The sequence below is a fragment of the Podarcis tiliguerta genome, assembly GCF_965153285.1.
Source record: "Podarcis tiliguerta genome assembly, chromosome: 13".
Taxonomy (NCBI): domain Eukaryota; kingdom Metazoa; phylum Chordata; class Lepidosauria; order Squamata; family Lacertidae; genus Podarcis; species Podarcis tiliguerta.
The window spans coordinates 4,885,156-4,901,493 of record NC_139546.1 but is presented as its reverse complement, the minus strand read 5'-3'; the positions used below and the strand labels follow the sequence as shown (position 1 = coordinate 4,901,493).

General features: G+C 46.2%; 1 long non-coding RNA gene across 1 annotated transcript; it reads left to right on the top strand.

The window, feature by feature from the left end:
• The first annotated feature begins 3,362 nt into the window (after positions 1 to 3,362).
• On the top strand, positions 3,363 to 6,069 carry LOC310661715. The gene is made up of 3 exons (XR_014504095.1): positions 3,363 to 3,474; positions 4,157 to 4,366; positions 5,832 to 6,069. It is a non-coding gene; the product is annotated as an uncharacterized lncRNA (long non-coding RNA).
• Positions 6,070 to 16,338: the final 10,269 nt, after the last annotated feature.

Sequence of the window (16,338 nt, the reverse complement as noted above, 5' to 3'; positions counted from 1 at the left end):
TACGGTGGGTTAACATTTTCAGAATGGTAGGGGGGGAAATACAGTGGTAAAAAGGTAAAGGTAAAGGTACCCCTGCCCGTACGGGCCAGTCTTGCCAGACTCTAGGGTTGTGCGCTCATCTCACTCTAAAGGCCGGGAGCCAGCGCTGTCCGCAGACACTTCCGGGTCACGTGGCCAGCGTGACAAGCTGCATCTGGCGAGCCAGCACAGCACACGGAACGCCGTTTACCTTCCCGCTGGTAAGCGGTCCCTATTTATCTACTTGCACCCGGGGGTGCTTTCGAACTGCTAGGTTGGCAGGCGCTGGGACCGAACGACGGGCGCGCACCCCGCCGCGGGGATTCGAACTGCCGACCATGCGATCGGCAAGTCCTAGGCGCTGAGGTTTTACCCACAGCGCCACCCGCATCCCACTAAATACAGTGGTACCTCAGGTTAAGTACTTAATTCGTTCCGGAGGTCCGTACTTAACCCGAAACTGTTCTTAACCTGAAGCACCACTTTAGCTAATGGGGCCTCCCGTTGCCTCTGCGCCGCCAGAGCACGATTTCTGTTCTCATCCTGAAGCAAAGTTCTTAACCTGAAGCACTATTTCTGGGCTCACAGAGTCTGTAACCCAAAGCGTATGTAACCTGAAGTGTATGTAACCTAAGGTGCCACTGTATTATGAAAAGGAGGTGGCTTAAAAAGTTTTGCATCGCAAAGAATGCCATGCCCACCAACTTGAAGGAAATGAATTTTCCAAACTCCTCCCCTGGACGAAGAGGAGTTGGCCTGATGGGCAACTTCACCCAATGGGTAGAGGTGGTGACAGGCTATTTAAGCTTGCTCTGCTCCACAATCTTCCTTCTTTATTCAGCACCCACTCTTTCGCAGTATGTACCTACAGGCTAGTCACCTGTTTTCCACAGTCTGAGTAGGATTTTTGGGAGAAACCCTAATTGACTGGGGTCTTCTTCTTTTTCACCTACTCCATACTGTTGGGTGATGTTTTTTGGAGTGGTGTTCCTTCAATTTGGCTAATTGGCATGTGGGCCGAGCAGGTGAGAAGATTTCAGAAATAATAGAACACTTACCTGAAGCAGTGTTGGGTTGTGGGCATACCTTAGTCACTGTGGTCAGGAATGGCCTGTGGGTTCTGGGGGTGCCCTTTGACCTGACAGACACAATGGCACCATGGTGACCTGACAGACACATGGTGTGCTTGTTGGACTCTCATACCCAAGGTCCACGCAGCAGAGACAGAGGATCTTGGGAAACCTTGCTGTGCGTATCCAGAATGCAGCTGTTAACCTGTTCAGGTGATGGGGGTAGAAATTACCATATTTTTCGCTCTATAAGATGCATCAGACCACAAGACGCACCTAGTTTTTGGAGGAGGAAAAGAAAAAAAATATTCTGAATCTCAGAAGCCAGAACAGCAAGAGGGATCGCCGCACAGTGAAAGCAGCAATCCCTCTTGCTGTTCTGGCTTCTGGGATAGCTGTGCAGCCTGCATTCGCTCCATAAGATGCACACACGTTTCCCCTTACTTTTTAGGAGGGAAAACGTCTTATAGAGCAAAAAATACAGTACCTCCATCTATTAACGAACACTTGCCTGGACCTAAGTTGATTGAATCCAATTACATTGGTTGAATCCAACTAGTTAATTGGTTTTGCAGATCCTCAAGTTGTTATATTTAAGAAATATAACCCATTTGTCCACATTTGGTTGTCCTGACTGCCTTCCTGGTGTGCTGGCAAATGCCCTGTTTCGTACATTTAGTCAGGAGAGAGGTGCTGAAATAAAAAGCAGAGGAGTCCCAGACTCTCCATGGCTTTCACCGAAAGCCACATGTTTACAAGTGAGCAATTATGTGAGTATTCGGTTTGCATCTATTTACCCACCAGTGTTCTTTTCCTTTGTTTGATATTTTTCGGGACAGACTATTGATACTGTCCTTTAATTATACACACTGGTGGTACACCAATTCTTTAAAGATAGTCAAAGTGACAAGAAGTGGTGTGTGTGTGTGTGTGTGTGTGTGTGTGTGTGTGTCTAGCTTCAGGGCTAAGCAACCTTTTCAAATGAGTGCAGTTGAAGTTGGCACTTGGAGGTGGAAAATCAGTGTTAATACTTCAGACGCGGAAGTTCTGAGATGGAAGATTGCATACAAGAGGAGCTATGATTATAGATAAATGCTGCGAAATTTATAAGCCATATTAAGTGCTGAAACAATCCAGATAAAAAGCACCTTGCATATTTTAAAGAAAACACATCTCTCTACGCACATACTCTCATGTCTGAAGACTTTCTTGTTCCCAACAGGATTTTGGGAACTGGCTGATTTAATGAAAGGGCTGAGTACAGCGCTGTTTTTATTGTAATTATTTGTATGGTTTTAATGTAGATAGATATAAAATTTTATCCATGTTCAGTTGTCATTGTCCCGCCCCGCCCCCCTCCAATGTTTTAACTGTTCTTAATTTTAGCTGTAAGCCGTCTTGAGGTCCTGCCAGGGGAAAAGGTGGGGTATAAATAAATCACTTATTATTATCGAAATAAAAATCAAAAATTATCCAGTAGCACCTTCTAGACCAGGTATGTACAAAGTCTGTTTTGGGGGCTTAATCTGACCCACCTGTTGGTTTAATCCAGCCCCTGTGGCAGTTTATTTCCTGGGGTAAATTCCTAAAAAAGCTCAATAACTTCAATAAAAAGCTCAACAACTTTGGTCGGCCCTCACTTCATCAAATCTGGCCCTCTTTGAAAAAGGTTTTGACATCCCTGTTACAAACCAACTAAGTTTGTTCTGGCATAAACAGAAGTGGGCATGCACATGAAAGTTTATACCAGAACAAACTTATTTGGTCTATAAGGTGCTACTGGACAATTTTTAATTTTTATTTCAACTGTGTCAGACCAACATGGCTACCTACCAATTATTATTATTTATTAGCCATACCAGTAAGTAGCCTGGCTGTAGCATCCTGGACTTTCTGAAGTTTCCGAACCCTTTTCAAAGGCAGCCCCACACAGAGCACATTGCTATTTGCAAGATTTCAGCTCTGCTCAGTCATATGTGGGTGGCGGCGTTATTTTTAAACTTACAAGAATGACTTTGTCTCTAACCCAATAAAAGCTCGCTGCAAATTTGTAACCTTACAGCAATTTACTAAAAAAAAATTGCCATACCTTTCCCTACACAATGTGCCGGAAATTCAAATGCATATGTGATGCCACTATGGAAGATTTACCTGGAGGAGGCCAGGATTTCATGCATCGTCCCAGGCAACGGTTGCCAAGGAGACAGGAATGTTGTGCAGGGAGGCGGGTAGCAGCTAACCTGTAGGGAGGCGGGGCAGTTGGGCAGGACAAGAAGAGATGAGGTGTCCAACGGGAAGAGAAAGAAGTGTTGCTAAGATCCTATGGAGAGTATTCACTGAGAAGAAGCTGTGATCAGATGTTGGAATCTGACATTGGTCCAACTAGGTAGTGTTAGATCTGGGAATTAGGGATGGGGGGTGAGTTTAGATGGCAATGTGTCTTCTTCTATTACTATTATTATACCTCACCTTTTCCCTTGACAGGAACTCAAGGTGGCCTACAGATAAAAATAACAACAGCTGAAATCACCGGGAAACAACAATTAAAAAACCATTAAACATTGATTGGATTTAAACTACACACACACACACACACACAGCTATTAAAGGTAAAGGGACCCCTGACCATTAGGTCCAGTCGTGGCTGACTCTGGGGTTGCGGCGCTCATCTTGCTTTATTGGCCAAGGGAGCCGGCATACAGCTTCTGGGTCATGTGGCCAGCATGACTAAGCTGCTTCTGGCGAACCAGAGCAGCGCACGGAAACGCCGTTTACCTTCCTGCCATAGAGGTACCTATTTATCTACTTGCACTTTGACGTGCTTTCAAACTGCTAGGTTGGCAGGAGCAGGGACCGAGCAACGGGAGCTCACCCCGTTGCGGGGATTTGAACCACCGACCTGATTGGCAAGCCCTAGGCCCTGTGGTTTAACCCACAGCACCACTGCAAAACCATGCAAATACAATAAAAACAGTCCAGCGCACAGTGAAGCACACGACTAGATTTCTGTTCTCCTTCCTGCTCTCTTCCCCTCACTCTGTTTTCTGTTTCTGTGTTACGTACGTCAGAGCAACAGGCAGCAAAGAACGGTGTGCCAACCCCGATTAGAAGCAGAGGAGATGCTCTCGAACATGTGCCGCTTCCCATTTTAATCTCACTTGAACCTTAGCACCTTCGTGACTACAGGAATAAAATAAGAGCTTGCTTCTTCTGCCCTGATACTAAATGCATCGACCTGCAAATAGAAGAAGAATGAGGAGTATATTTTCAAAGTGAAGGTAACAGCCATGCAGACATGCCAAGCTATTCAGTCATAACCTCAAACATGTGGCACTAAGCGTACACCTTGCTGATCCTCTCCTACAGGTGAACAGAACATGGATTTCATGGGGAGGGTTTGAACAGCTTACAGTTCACCTTCGTTCCCTTGTGTGCATTTTCTATTATTTAGTCTTTGTGCCTTTAAGCTTAACGATCGTAAGTGTTGTGTGAAATATACAAAACAATTCACGTCTGTTTTGACATTAGTCTTCTTAAGTGTATTTTAAGTAGCTGTAAACATCATGAATGCTGGAGGTGGGGGGGAAGCCAAGGATCATTTGACGGCACATTTGGGAAGGAGGACGAGATAAGAAATTAATAATAATAATTTGGATGGATGTGAACTGTAGGGAAGATACGGAGAAAAAGAGGGGAAAGTATTGCTTATATACATCTTCCAAGTCCACACACTGAATATATAGCACTTTCTGATTGGACAAAGCACTTCAGTTTAGTAAATTTGAGGTGGTTTTTTAATTATTATTTTTAAAAGGCTTGTTGTTTCATTTTCCCCTCAAAATCAGTGGGATTAGGAGTAACTTGAATCCATTGGTTTGAGTCCTACCCTCCGGAGCAGGGGGGAAACAAGCTTGCTCCCTCTTCCATGTGACAGCCCTTCAGATATTTGAAGGTGGCTATCATATCTCCCCATCTGCAGGCTAAACATAACCAACTCCTTCAACCATTCCTCATAAGGCTTGGTTTCCAGACCCTTGATCATCTTGGTCACCCTCCTCTGCACACATTCCAGGCTGTCAAAATCCTTCTTAAACTCTGGTGCCCAGAACTGGACATGGGATTCCAAGTGTGGTCTGATCAAGGCAAAATAGAGTTTTACTATTACTCCCCTAGGGACGCGGGTGGCGCTGTGGGTAAAAGCCTCAGCACCTAGGGCTTGCCGATCAAAAGGTCGGCGGTTCGAATCCCCGCGGCGGGGTGCGCTCCTGTTGTTCGGTCCCAGTGCCTGCCAACCTAGCAGTTCGAAAGCACTCCTGGGTGCAAGTAGATAAATAGGGACCGCTTACTAGCGGGAAGGTAAACGGCGTTTCCGTGTGCGCCTCTGGCTCGCCAGAGCAGCGATGTCACGCTGGCCACGTGACCCGGAAGTGTCTGCGGACAGCGCTGGCCCCCGGCCTCTTGAGTGAGATGGGCGCACAACCCTAGAGTCTGTCAAGACTGGCCTGTACGGGCAGGGGTACCTTTACCTTTACCTATTACTCCCCTTGGTCTGGACACTAGACTTCTGCTGATGCAGCTTAGAATAGCATTGCATTTTTGGCTTAGATCTGTTTCATCCTCTGCCAATGTGGAAATATGTGTATTATGGGACTTCTTTATGTAGCACGCAACAGCTGTTTATATCTCAGCAATTAACATATTTACTAATCCTTATTTACCTTCCTTGCATGTTCTCTTTCAAAGTTAACGTGTTTCGAGAGGGCTAGCCCTATTTGCAAAAACTGCAAAGAACATCGAGACACCTTAAAGACAAAGGTTAATGAAGTTCATCACAAAGCCATCTATGCCTGCAAACCCAACCATGCCTACTCAGAAGTTACCCTCACTGGATTCAGTAGAGCTTACCTCCTGGTAAGTGGGGTTAGGATTGCAGCAGCTCTCACTAACTTGACTTCACAATTCAGTATAACAGACATCCCCAACCTTTGGCCCTCCAGATGTTTTGGACTACAATTCCCATCATCCCATCAATTTCCACTGGTCCTGTTAGCTAGGGATCATGGGAGTTGTAGGGCCGAAGGTTGGGGATGTTGCAGTATAACCTAGTCATCCTCTCTCATTTCCCTCACAGAGGAATCAATGAGGGACAGTTTTGAAAATAACAATAACAGCAATAATAATTGGAAGCCACTCTGAGCTGCTTCCAACAGAATAAAAACAGCAAAGCATCAACCATTAAGAACTTCAAAATACAGGGCTGCCTTCAGAAAGTTGTGTAGTTGTTTATGTGTTTGACATCTGATGGGAAGGCATTCCACTGGGTGGACACCACTACCAAGAAGGCCCTCTGCCTGGGTCCCTGTAGTCTCACATCTCGCAATGAGGGAATGGATAGAAGGCCCTCAGAGCTGGACCTGGGTCCAGGCTGGACGATGGAGGTGGAGATGCTCCTTCAGGGCCGAGGTTGTTTAGGGCTTTAAATGTCAGCACCAACACTGAATTGTGCTCAGAAACCTACTGGGATCCAAAGTAGGTCTTTTAGGACTGGTGTTATATGGTCCTGGTGGCCACTCCCAATCACCAGTTTAGCTGCCACATTCTGGATTAGTTGCAGTTTCCAAGTCACCTTCAAAGGTGCAGGAGATAACCAAAGCATGTACTACCCTGGCAAGACAGTCTGTGGGCAGATAGGGTCTCAGCTGACAAACTAGATGGAGCTGGTAAACAGCTGCCCTGGACACAGAATTGACCTGCACCTCTATGGACAGCTGTGAGTCCAAAATGACTCCCAGGCTGCACACCTGGTTCTTCAGGGGCACAGTTACACCATTCAGGAGTCCCACACACCTGCCTGCCCCCGTCCCCCAGAAACAGCACTTCTATCTTGTCAGGATTCAACCTAAATCCGTTGACCTCCATTCATCCTCAAACTGCCTCCAGACACTCACACAGGACATTCATCGCCTTCACTGATTCTGATTTAAACAAGAGGTAGAGCTGAGTAGAGGTAGAGCGGGGTGCGCTCCCGTCGCTCGGTCCCAGCGCCTGCCAACCTAGCAGTTCGAAAGCACTCTTGGGTGCAAGTAGATAAATAGGGACCGCTTACTAGCGGGAAGGTAAACGGCGTTCCGTGTGCTGCGCTGGCTCGCCAGATGCAGCTTGTCACGCTGGCCATGTGACCCGGAAGTGTCTCCAGACAGCGCTGGCTCCCGGCCTATAGAGTGAGATGAGCGCACAACCCTAGAGTCTGTCAAGACTGGCCCGTACGGGCAGGGGTACCTTTACCTTTACCTTAGAGCTGAGTATCATCCACATATTGGTGAACACTCAGCCCAACCCTCCTCATAATCTCTCCCTGTGTCTTCATATACATGTTGAAAAGTATGGGGGAGAGGATGGAGCCCTGAGGCATCCCACAAGTGGGTGTCCCAAGAGTCCGGACAATCATTCTCCCCAAACTGGAAATAAGTCTCACTGAATTCAGTGGGATTTGCTTCTGAGTAGGCAGAAAGTGAGGAGGAATTAAAGAATCTTTTATTGAGGGTGAAAGAGGAGAGCACAAAATATGGTCTGAAGCTCAAAATCAAAAAAACGAAGATCATGGCCACTGGTCCCACCACCTCCTGGCAAATCGAAGGGGAAGAAATGGAGGCAGTGAGAGATTTTACTTTCTTGGGCTCCATGATCACTGCAGATGGTGACAGCATTCACCAAATTAAAAGACGCCTGCTTCTTGGGAGAAAAGCAATGACAAACTTAGACAGCATCTTAAAAAGTAGAGACATCACCTTGCCAACAAAGGTCCGTAGAGTAAAGGCTATGGTTTTCCCAGTAGTGATGTATGGAAGTGAAAGCTGGACCATAAGGAAGGCTGATCGCCGAAGAGCTGATGCTTTTGAATTCTGGTGCTGGAGGAGACTCTTGAGAGTCCCATGGACTGCAAGAAGATCAAACCTATCCATTCTTAAGGAAATCAGCCCTGAGTGCTCACTGGAAGGACAGATCCTGAAGCTGAGGCTCCAAGACTTTGGCCACCTCATGAGAAGAGAAGACTCTCTGGAAAAGACCCTGATGTTGGGAAAGATGGAGGGCACAAGGAGAAGGGGACGTCAGAGGATGAGATGGTGGGACAGTGTTCTCGAAGCTACCAGCATGAGTTTGACCAAACTGCGGGAGGCAGTGGAAGACAGAAGTGCCTGGCGTGCTCTGGTCCATGGGGTCACGAAGAGTCGGACACGACTAAATGACTAAACAACAACAACAACAGGCATACTTAGGTTTGCAATCTTGAAGCATATAATTTGCTTTTAGCATATAATTTGCCCCCCCCCCCATGATTTCAGAAATCAGAAGAGCAAAGAGGCACCTAGATACTGTGGCATTCCCTCTCTCAGTCAAAGGCAAATACCTTGTGTTATTGACTTCCCTGTGTGTTTTCTTTCAAAGTAAAAAAAAATAGTTAAAGGCAGATCAATTAGCTATCTCCCCACAGGGTTCTAAACCCCTTTTCATCTTTATAACAGCATCAAAGAAACATGAAAAAAGACATTAATTACGCATAATCTGCAGGCTTAAATTAAAATGCTGTGGACAGATGTGGATGGCGTTCACTTCAAGGAATCCCATCCCTGAACACTGAGTGAACACGCAGACACAGGGAATTTCTGTATCTGTGTCTGCTTAGAGCAGAATTCACCAATATCCCTACTCCAGTATTATCCCCACCCCCCAATTGTTAGGTGTGGGACTGGAGAGATGTCCGCCAGCCGCAGAAAGTTCAAACTGCAAGTATACCAAATACACCCTTCTCTGTTGTGGCATCACAATTTTTGGAATGATCTTCAAATAGTAGCCTGCTTGGCCTAGTGTTTTCTAGAGGTTTTTTTATAAAAAAATAAAAATAAAAAAGATTTATTTCACCTGCTGATGGAGGACCTGAAATTTCATGCTGATTGTTTCTGAATTTTATTCAGTAAAGCTATTTTAAATTACTGCTTTCATATGGCTCTGTGTTGCACATCACTTTGCGTATTCTTGAACAGAAAATGTATAAATAGCTTCAAGGCAAAAATGTCCCCTCCCCTTTGGAAGAACATATTTGATTAGCAGGCTTGTCTTACCATCTGTTTCTGTTGATCATTTTAGGCTTACTGTGGTTAGAAAGCAAACTGTAAATCAAACTGGTATTTTATCATCCAAGGTGGGGAAATAAAAAAGAAACCCAGAAAAATTTGGTCCCTATGTATTTGCTCGTTATTGATTTTAGGCAGGACCAGGAACCAGAAAATAGAAGTGCTTGGCTGCTATCAACATCTGTTGCATAGGTACGTTAACTTAAAGGCCAGTAGAGGGCAATAGAGATGTTCCATTTGAGATACATCTTAAGAAATTTGCAGTGATAATATGTTTACCAAAAAAGGGGGGGGAAATCAGGATGAAAAAGAGGAGTAGAGAAGATAGCTTGCTCACTTTAGGAGTGAGGATCTTCCTTCGATAGACCACCGAGAGAAGCTAATAACCAGCAGAGAATGGACCCTTCTCTTCAAAATGTGTACCTTCATTAGGACATTTGGCAAATGGTACAGAGAACGAAGTCAAAAGGAGGACTGAGAGATGCCAGGATGATTTGGTGGGAATGGAACCGAGGAAAAAGGATTTCAAAGAGCCTTCAGCTGATGGAGGTGAGAAGACAGATGCATTTGCTTTTGGGGGAGATCAAAGGCAGACTGAATTGGGCCGACTGGGACTTACCTGTACGAAGGTGAGAGAGTGGGGTGGTGGATGTCCTCAGAGTGCTGCTTATGACAGAGTGGTCAGCTGCTTAGATGGTCTTCCCTCACTGTCTAGGTTAAGAAATTTGCCAGTGCTGTGAATGGTTTGGTGTTACCTGGGCTGATACGTAGTTGGCACTTCAAAAGGCTGAGGATTTCGTGCCAGTTTTTGCAAGAAATCGCAGGTTGCTATGCTTTGAGAGGGCTCCTTTCTTTCAGCCGCAAACTTTGGAATAAAGGTATCCCCGGAGTTACTTCTCAGCATTGGAAGCGTAAATCATAGGCGGTTCCTATTAACCCTTTTGTGTGAGGAAGGACTGTCAAATGAAGAAAAGATCCCGGAAGGATAAGAAGAGCAAGGATTAAGACACAGGAATCAAAGGGTGAAGAGCCAGGGATCAAGTTGAGAAAGAAGCACAACAATTCAGCGTCAGCCGCCTGGCTCAGTGGTGGAACGTCTGCTTTGCGTGCAGAAGAAAGGCAAAAAAGATGGGCTTTGGGCAGTTGTCAAGGATCTAACTGGAGAATAATTGCCTGGGACAAGAAAGGTAACAGGAAGCCAGCTTGAGTTAAGTTCTTAAACTTCATTTATTTCAATTGGAAAATGCAACTGTTTACTGCAGGTTGAGAAACCTGTAGCCCTCCAGATCTTGTGGGACTACAGTGTCCACCCACCTGAACTGGTCAGGGGTTTAAAACAGATTTTTTAAAGTTAGAAGGGGCCACATGGTTCATCTAGCCCAACCCCTGCAATGCAGAAATCTTTTGCCCAATGTGGTGCTTGAAGCCATTACCTTGAGATTAAGAGTCTTGTTTGGAGAGGGTCACAGGCCCTCCATCCCTGATTTGCTGGATCATAAGTTATTACGCATATGCAACTCCTTGGTCTCTATGGTTCTCCAAAGTGCTGGGAGAGAATCTGACCATGCATACCTAGGGAAACGAGTCTAGGGATGCAGGGGACTAGAGAAGTTTATTGCTTGTCTCCACCCAGAGTTGAGCACATGCTCAAGACTGCGCTTATATACACAGCTGTGTCTGAGTCGTCATGCATAGGATTGGGCTACAACTCCCATTGAAATCAGTGGAGGTGTGCCCAGTTCCTATGTGTGTTTACGTGAAAGTAAATCCCCCTAAATTCCCATGCCCTCATTTGCAGGGGAGTGAGCAGAGGGTGGTAGCAAAAGGGATTGTGTGCTCACATTAATGAGGATATGTAGAAGTCATGTAAGGAGCATCACTAAAGAACCATCAGCCTCAAAACTGAGGGTTTATCAAGCTCCCTCTCCTGTTCTGCCTGTGTCATTTCTCTAAATAGAGAATTGATATCTCTGAAGTATGGGATTCCTGCCCCCAGCACAGCCTGTTGTTAGGAACTCAGTTGCCCTGCCAACTTCATGAAGGTGACTGGGAACATTTTCATTTTCAGTGCCTGGGGCTTGACTAGGTAACCCACAAATCACTGACTGATGGACAAGAAATTGCAAGTTGCTAGTTTCAGTTCAAGCCCTCTATTTCTCCTCTTTTCCTTCTATTAAAAGGCAGTTTGTTCAGCTATCAAAGAGTAAAGAGAAATGAGATAGTTCTGAAGTATATCCCACCCCAACTTCAAGGAAATTCAGATTCACGTACATTTAACCTGTCAACTTAGAACCACCAAAAACAAAATTTACAAACAGCTGACTACCCTGCATAGTAGTCAATGACAAATTTAGAAATAGATCAACAATAATATACATGACGGTGTAAGGAAGGTGGAGTTTAGCTTTTAAGACTGTGCCTTGGCAGCTACTTTTAAAATAAACATTATTTGTATCGATTTACTGATTAAAGCATGTCAAGAATACAATTAATGCAAGAAAGAAAACAATGGAACTAACACAAAACACAACTTAGGTAGATAACTTGTGGTACAGGCATTTAGCTGCAAGAAAACAGAGGGACATGTCAGCAGGGAAAATACTCCAGTGTATAACAGATCAAAGAATAATTAATCTCAGTCAAGACCATTCTCCCCAGCTACTGTTAACTCTGAAGGGATGCTTCAGATGTTTTAAACTTCCTGCAAGTAAACCAACTTCTACAGGAGTCCACAAGTGTTCATTTGACTTGCTAGGTAGCTGATAGATATTCTTGTCCTTGCTGTCATCCATCTGTCTTGAGAGACAATGGAGTGTGTCTCCGGGAATGAATCCAAACCAATGGAGAATCACAGCATCTGCTGTGGCTGCAGAGACCAGTACAGTGGTACCTTGGTTTATGAACTTAATCCGTTCCGAAGTCCATTCTTAAACCAAAGCATTCTTAAACCAAGGCATGCTTTCCTATAGCAGCAGGGGACTCAATTTACAAATGGAACACACTCAACAGGGAGCGGAACATGTTCTGCTTCCAAGGCAAAGTTCACAAACCAAAACACCTACTTCTGGGTTTGCAGCGTTCTTCATCCAAGTTGTTCATAAACTAAGCTGTTCTTAAACCAAGGTACCACTGTAACTCTTAAGTGCTGCCCTTCACATTGCTTTTGCTGTTTTAGCAGCATCGAAATGACCTCTCTGGTATGGAGGTCCTAGGCTACCCAGACGGCCTCACTAAAATGGTTCAAAGGAAAGCAGAGCAATATATTTGGCACCAGCTTGGCGGCAGAAGTTGCCGGAAGGAGGCGTACAAGGCGCTATCCAACCGCCTTAGGGACTCCACTCCAGATTTGTGTAGGGCGTAGTACTTAGCCTTTTCTTCTGCTGAAGATATCCTGCAAGGCAGAGGAGGTCTAGGTTGGTAAGCCCCATCTGCCCCTCACTTACCTCTACAGTGTTAGGTTTCTGTTTGTGCCGCTGTGCAGTGCTTGGAGTCACAAGACTCTGTTTACATTCCAGAGATTCCAGGCTGTTGGAAGTCTCACGGAAGACGGATGTTGATATTACTGGTTTCCTGTTTCTTTGTACCAGTTGCCTCTCTGCCTTCACAGAGAGAGGATGTATATTTCTTTTCTGTCTGTATAGTTAGAAATAAAACTCTTAGCAATGTAGCTCATATTTCTCATCCTGCTGCTGCTTGTTTGGTTACTCTGCGTAATGGGAACATGCCTGGAGCCTCATCAAAGGTTCAGGTCATTAATCACCGCTGGAGGAATCGACTGGAGGAGTAGCTCAGTTGAACGCAATTTCCGACATACGGCATGGGCAGAAACTGCCTTATTGACTGTTGGACCCACTATTACTTCAGGCGAAGCCACCAGAGCCTGTCTTTACCTGCAGGGGAAGTTCCTTACACACTGAGAGGTTGGCTACCCTCACCTGGCTACCCTCACCTGATTTAGCCAGCCAGTTGAAGCCGTTCCTGGGGTGTGGCCACTGTTGCATGCTGACAGCTTCTAGGAGCCCCAGCTGAGAGCTGAGTGTAGGATGGGGACCAAAGGTGGAAAAACTACCCCACCAGGAGCATGACATGTCCCCCACCAGAGGTACTACCCCTCCCTTAACACCCCTGCTTGGTGGTCACTAGCAATCCCCTCTCTTGCCTCCTCTGGCGTGCACAGAGGGTGCCAGAGAGAGGCAGAGGCTTCTTTCACTTTTGAAGGTATAGTGAAGGGGCTCCTGCTGTTTCTTACTAGCTAAAAGTGAATGGAAATGAAACTGCTAAGGAATGGGTCTGAGGTGCCTGGTATTCCTTCTAGTCAGAGGGCTGAAGGCTCTGGTTTGGGCATGTCTGGGCCTGCCACTCCCATCAGCCATGCAATGTCAAGTGGAGACAGAATAACATCAACTTGTATTAGGATAGGTGACAATTATTATCCCATCATTGCAGAGCTGAGAAATAATGGCTTCCTTAAGGCAGCTATAGAGCTTGTGGTTGAAATGGTGTTTTTCAGCCTGGGACTTCCCAGCTCATTCTCTTTTCTTCCAAATTATTTTTATTCATTTTCCAAATTATTACAAATCAAACCAAATTAATTTAATACAATTTCTTAAAATCAGGTTTCCCGCTCCTGTTCGGAACATGTGATCCTCATCATTTCCTTGCATAGACACATCATTTCTTATTTAGAGTCCAGTTGACATCCTGCACTTGCCATTAAACCATTCTTCCAGCTGGCCGCTTTTTTCACCTTACAAACACCACCTCTGTTGCATCTTATAAATAAGTAATCCATTTCATGTGTGTAGTCCATCATATGAGGGGACGCGGGTGGCGCTGTGGGTTAAACCTCAGCGCCTAGGACTTGCCGATCGCATGGCCGGCGGTTCGAATCCCCGTGGCGGGGTGCGCTCCCGTCGTTCGGTCCCAGCGCCTGCCAACCTAGCAGTTCGAAAGCACCTCCGGGTGCAAGTAGATAAATAGGGACCACTTACTAGCGGGAAGGTAAACGGCGTTTCCGTGTGCTGCGCTGGCTCGCCAGATGCAGTTTGTCACACTGGCCACGTGACCCGGAAGTGTCTGCGGACAGCGCTGGCTCCCGGCCTATAGAGTGAGATGAGCGCACAACCCTAGAGTCTGGCAAGACTGGCCCGTACGGGCAGGGGGTACCTTTACCTTTTAGTCCATCATATACTTTGTTGTTCCAGGCCTGGTGTGCTGGGAGAGTTAATTACTATCTTCCATTATTCAGTTCTTTGCAGTGTTTACCTGGATGGTACATGGTCACATTCTATTCCTTCCGCTGTTCACCGACTAGTCCAGCCCCCTGCAATGCAGGAATCTTTTGACTGCAGCCAATCAGGAAGTAAAAGGATGGTGGAAACAAAATTCATACTGTGTGGAAGTATTACTGAGACCTACTCTCTCCCTGCCTGGGAAGACTTCCACATAGCAAATTCATTATATTCTTTCTCATTGGGTGTCTAAGGTTGCCAAGTGCTGTTCCTTTAAAAGCTCAGAGGCATTGCCACTTTACAACATTCCCCCACCCTCAGTTCTCCCACCTGTGGAAGAATAGCAAGGCAGGAATCTACACTCTGCTGCTTGTGCTACTAAGTTCTTAAAGAGCTGGGCAGCACCAACCCGAAATGGGTGTTTAATGGTCGCCTATTTCCACCTGTCGTGCTTCTGTATTTTTTAACAGCAAACCACCATGCAGAAACACTAGGTCTCATTTTGTTTTTAACAGTGGACAGAAAGGCAGAAATCTAATCAAGTGAAACCTAAAATTTCTGCATATGAGACTGCTTCTATGGGCATAGGGTTCCTGAGGAATGGGATGGCAACTTTAACTAGGTCAGTTGTTCTTAAACTGTGGTCCTGAGACCACAGGAAAATGCTGGAGAAATAAGTTGGAGGTCTTTGTTCCAGAGCAGTAGTGATAAACCGTGAAGTGCTCTTCATGACAGCTCTGAACTTTTGACCAATGCAGACACGATGTCTCAATTCTAAGTCAGCTTTCCTGATGGAAATACTTGATGGCAATTGTGGGGGACTCGAAATCTTGCTCACCATCTAGTGACATTGTGGTTGGTCACAATAAGAGGATTTTGGAATTTTCCAAAATAGAAGTGGCAGCTTAGCCCTTAGCCATGCATGCTAATGTAACCTCTCTGTTCCTCCACTTAGCTAGGGTTGCCATATTTTGAAGAGCAAAAAAGAGGCTGCAGAGCCACCTCGCCTTCCGCAGCGCATGCATATTGTGGATGCAACATCATGCCCTCCAACATTTCTACAACGAAAATAGAGACATCCTATTCTATATTAGTGGGACGCGGGTGGCGCTGTGGGTAAAAGCCTCAGCGCCTAGGGCTTGCTGATCAAAAGGTCGGCGGTTCGAATCCCTGCGGCGGGGTGCGCTCCCGTTGTTCGGTCCCAGCGCCTGCCAACCTAGCAGTTCGAAAGCACTCCTGGGTGCAAGTAGATAAATAGGGACCGCTTACTAGTGGGAAGGTAAACAGCGTTTTCGTGTGCCGCTCTGGCTCGCCAGAGCAGCGATGTCACGCTGGCCACGTGACCCAGAAGTGTCTTCGGACAGTGCTGGCCCCCGGCCTCTTGAGTGAGATGGGCACACAACCCTAGAGTCTGTCAAGACTGGCCCGTACGGGCAGGGGTACCTTTACCTTTACCTTTATTCTATATTAGTAATAGTAGCACTACCCCACCCATCTGACTGCGTTGCTCCAGCCACTCTGGGCAGCTTCCAACTTATATAAAAACATAATAAAACATTAATTTTTTTTTAAAAAAAAAACAGAGGTGGAACTAGCTGCTCTGGCTCCTGGAGCAGTTCACATGCTGTGCAGCCGGGGGGGGGCCATGGGGCAGGGCGAGCATCCCGGGGGGGTAAGAGTCCCGGGGGGGGGGGGACGAACCGCCCATGGCGGGCTGCTTCCTGGGCGGGGGTGAGGGAGCCACACCACTTTGCCAGCATCTTTCCTCCCTTCCTTCTTCTGTTTGGCAGCTCAGGGGAGGCTCCCCCCCCCCCAGGAATCAGCCCAGGAGCGGGCGCAATGGTGCACCACCCGCCCACAACTTCCAAGCCTCCCACAAGCTGTCAA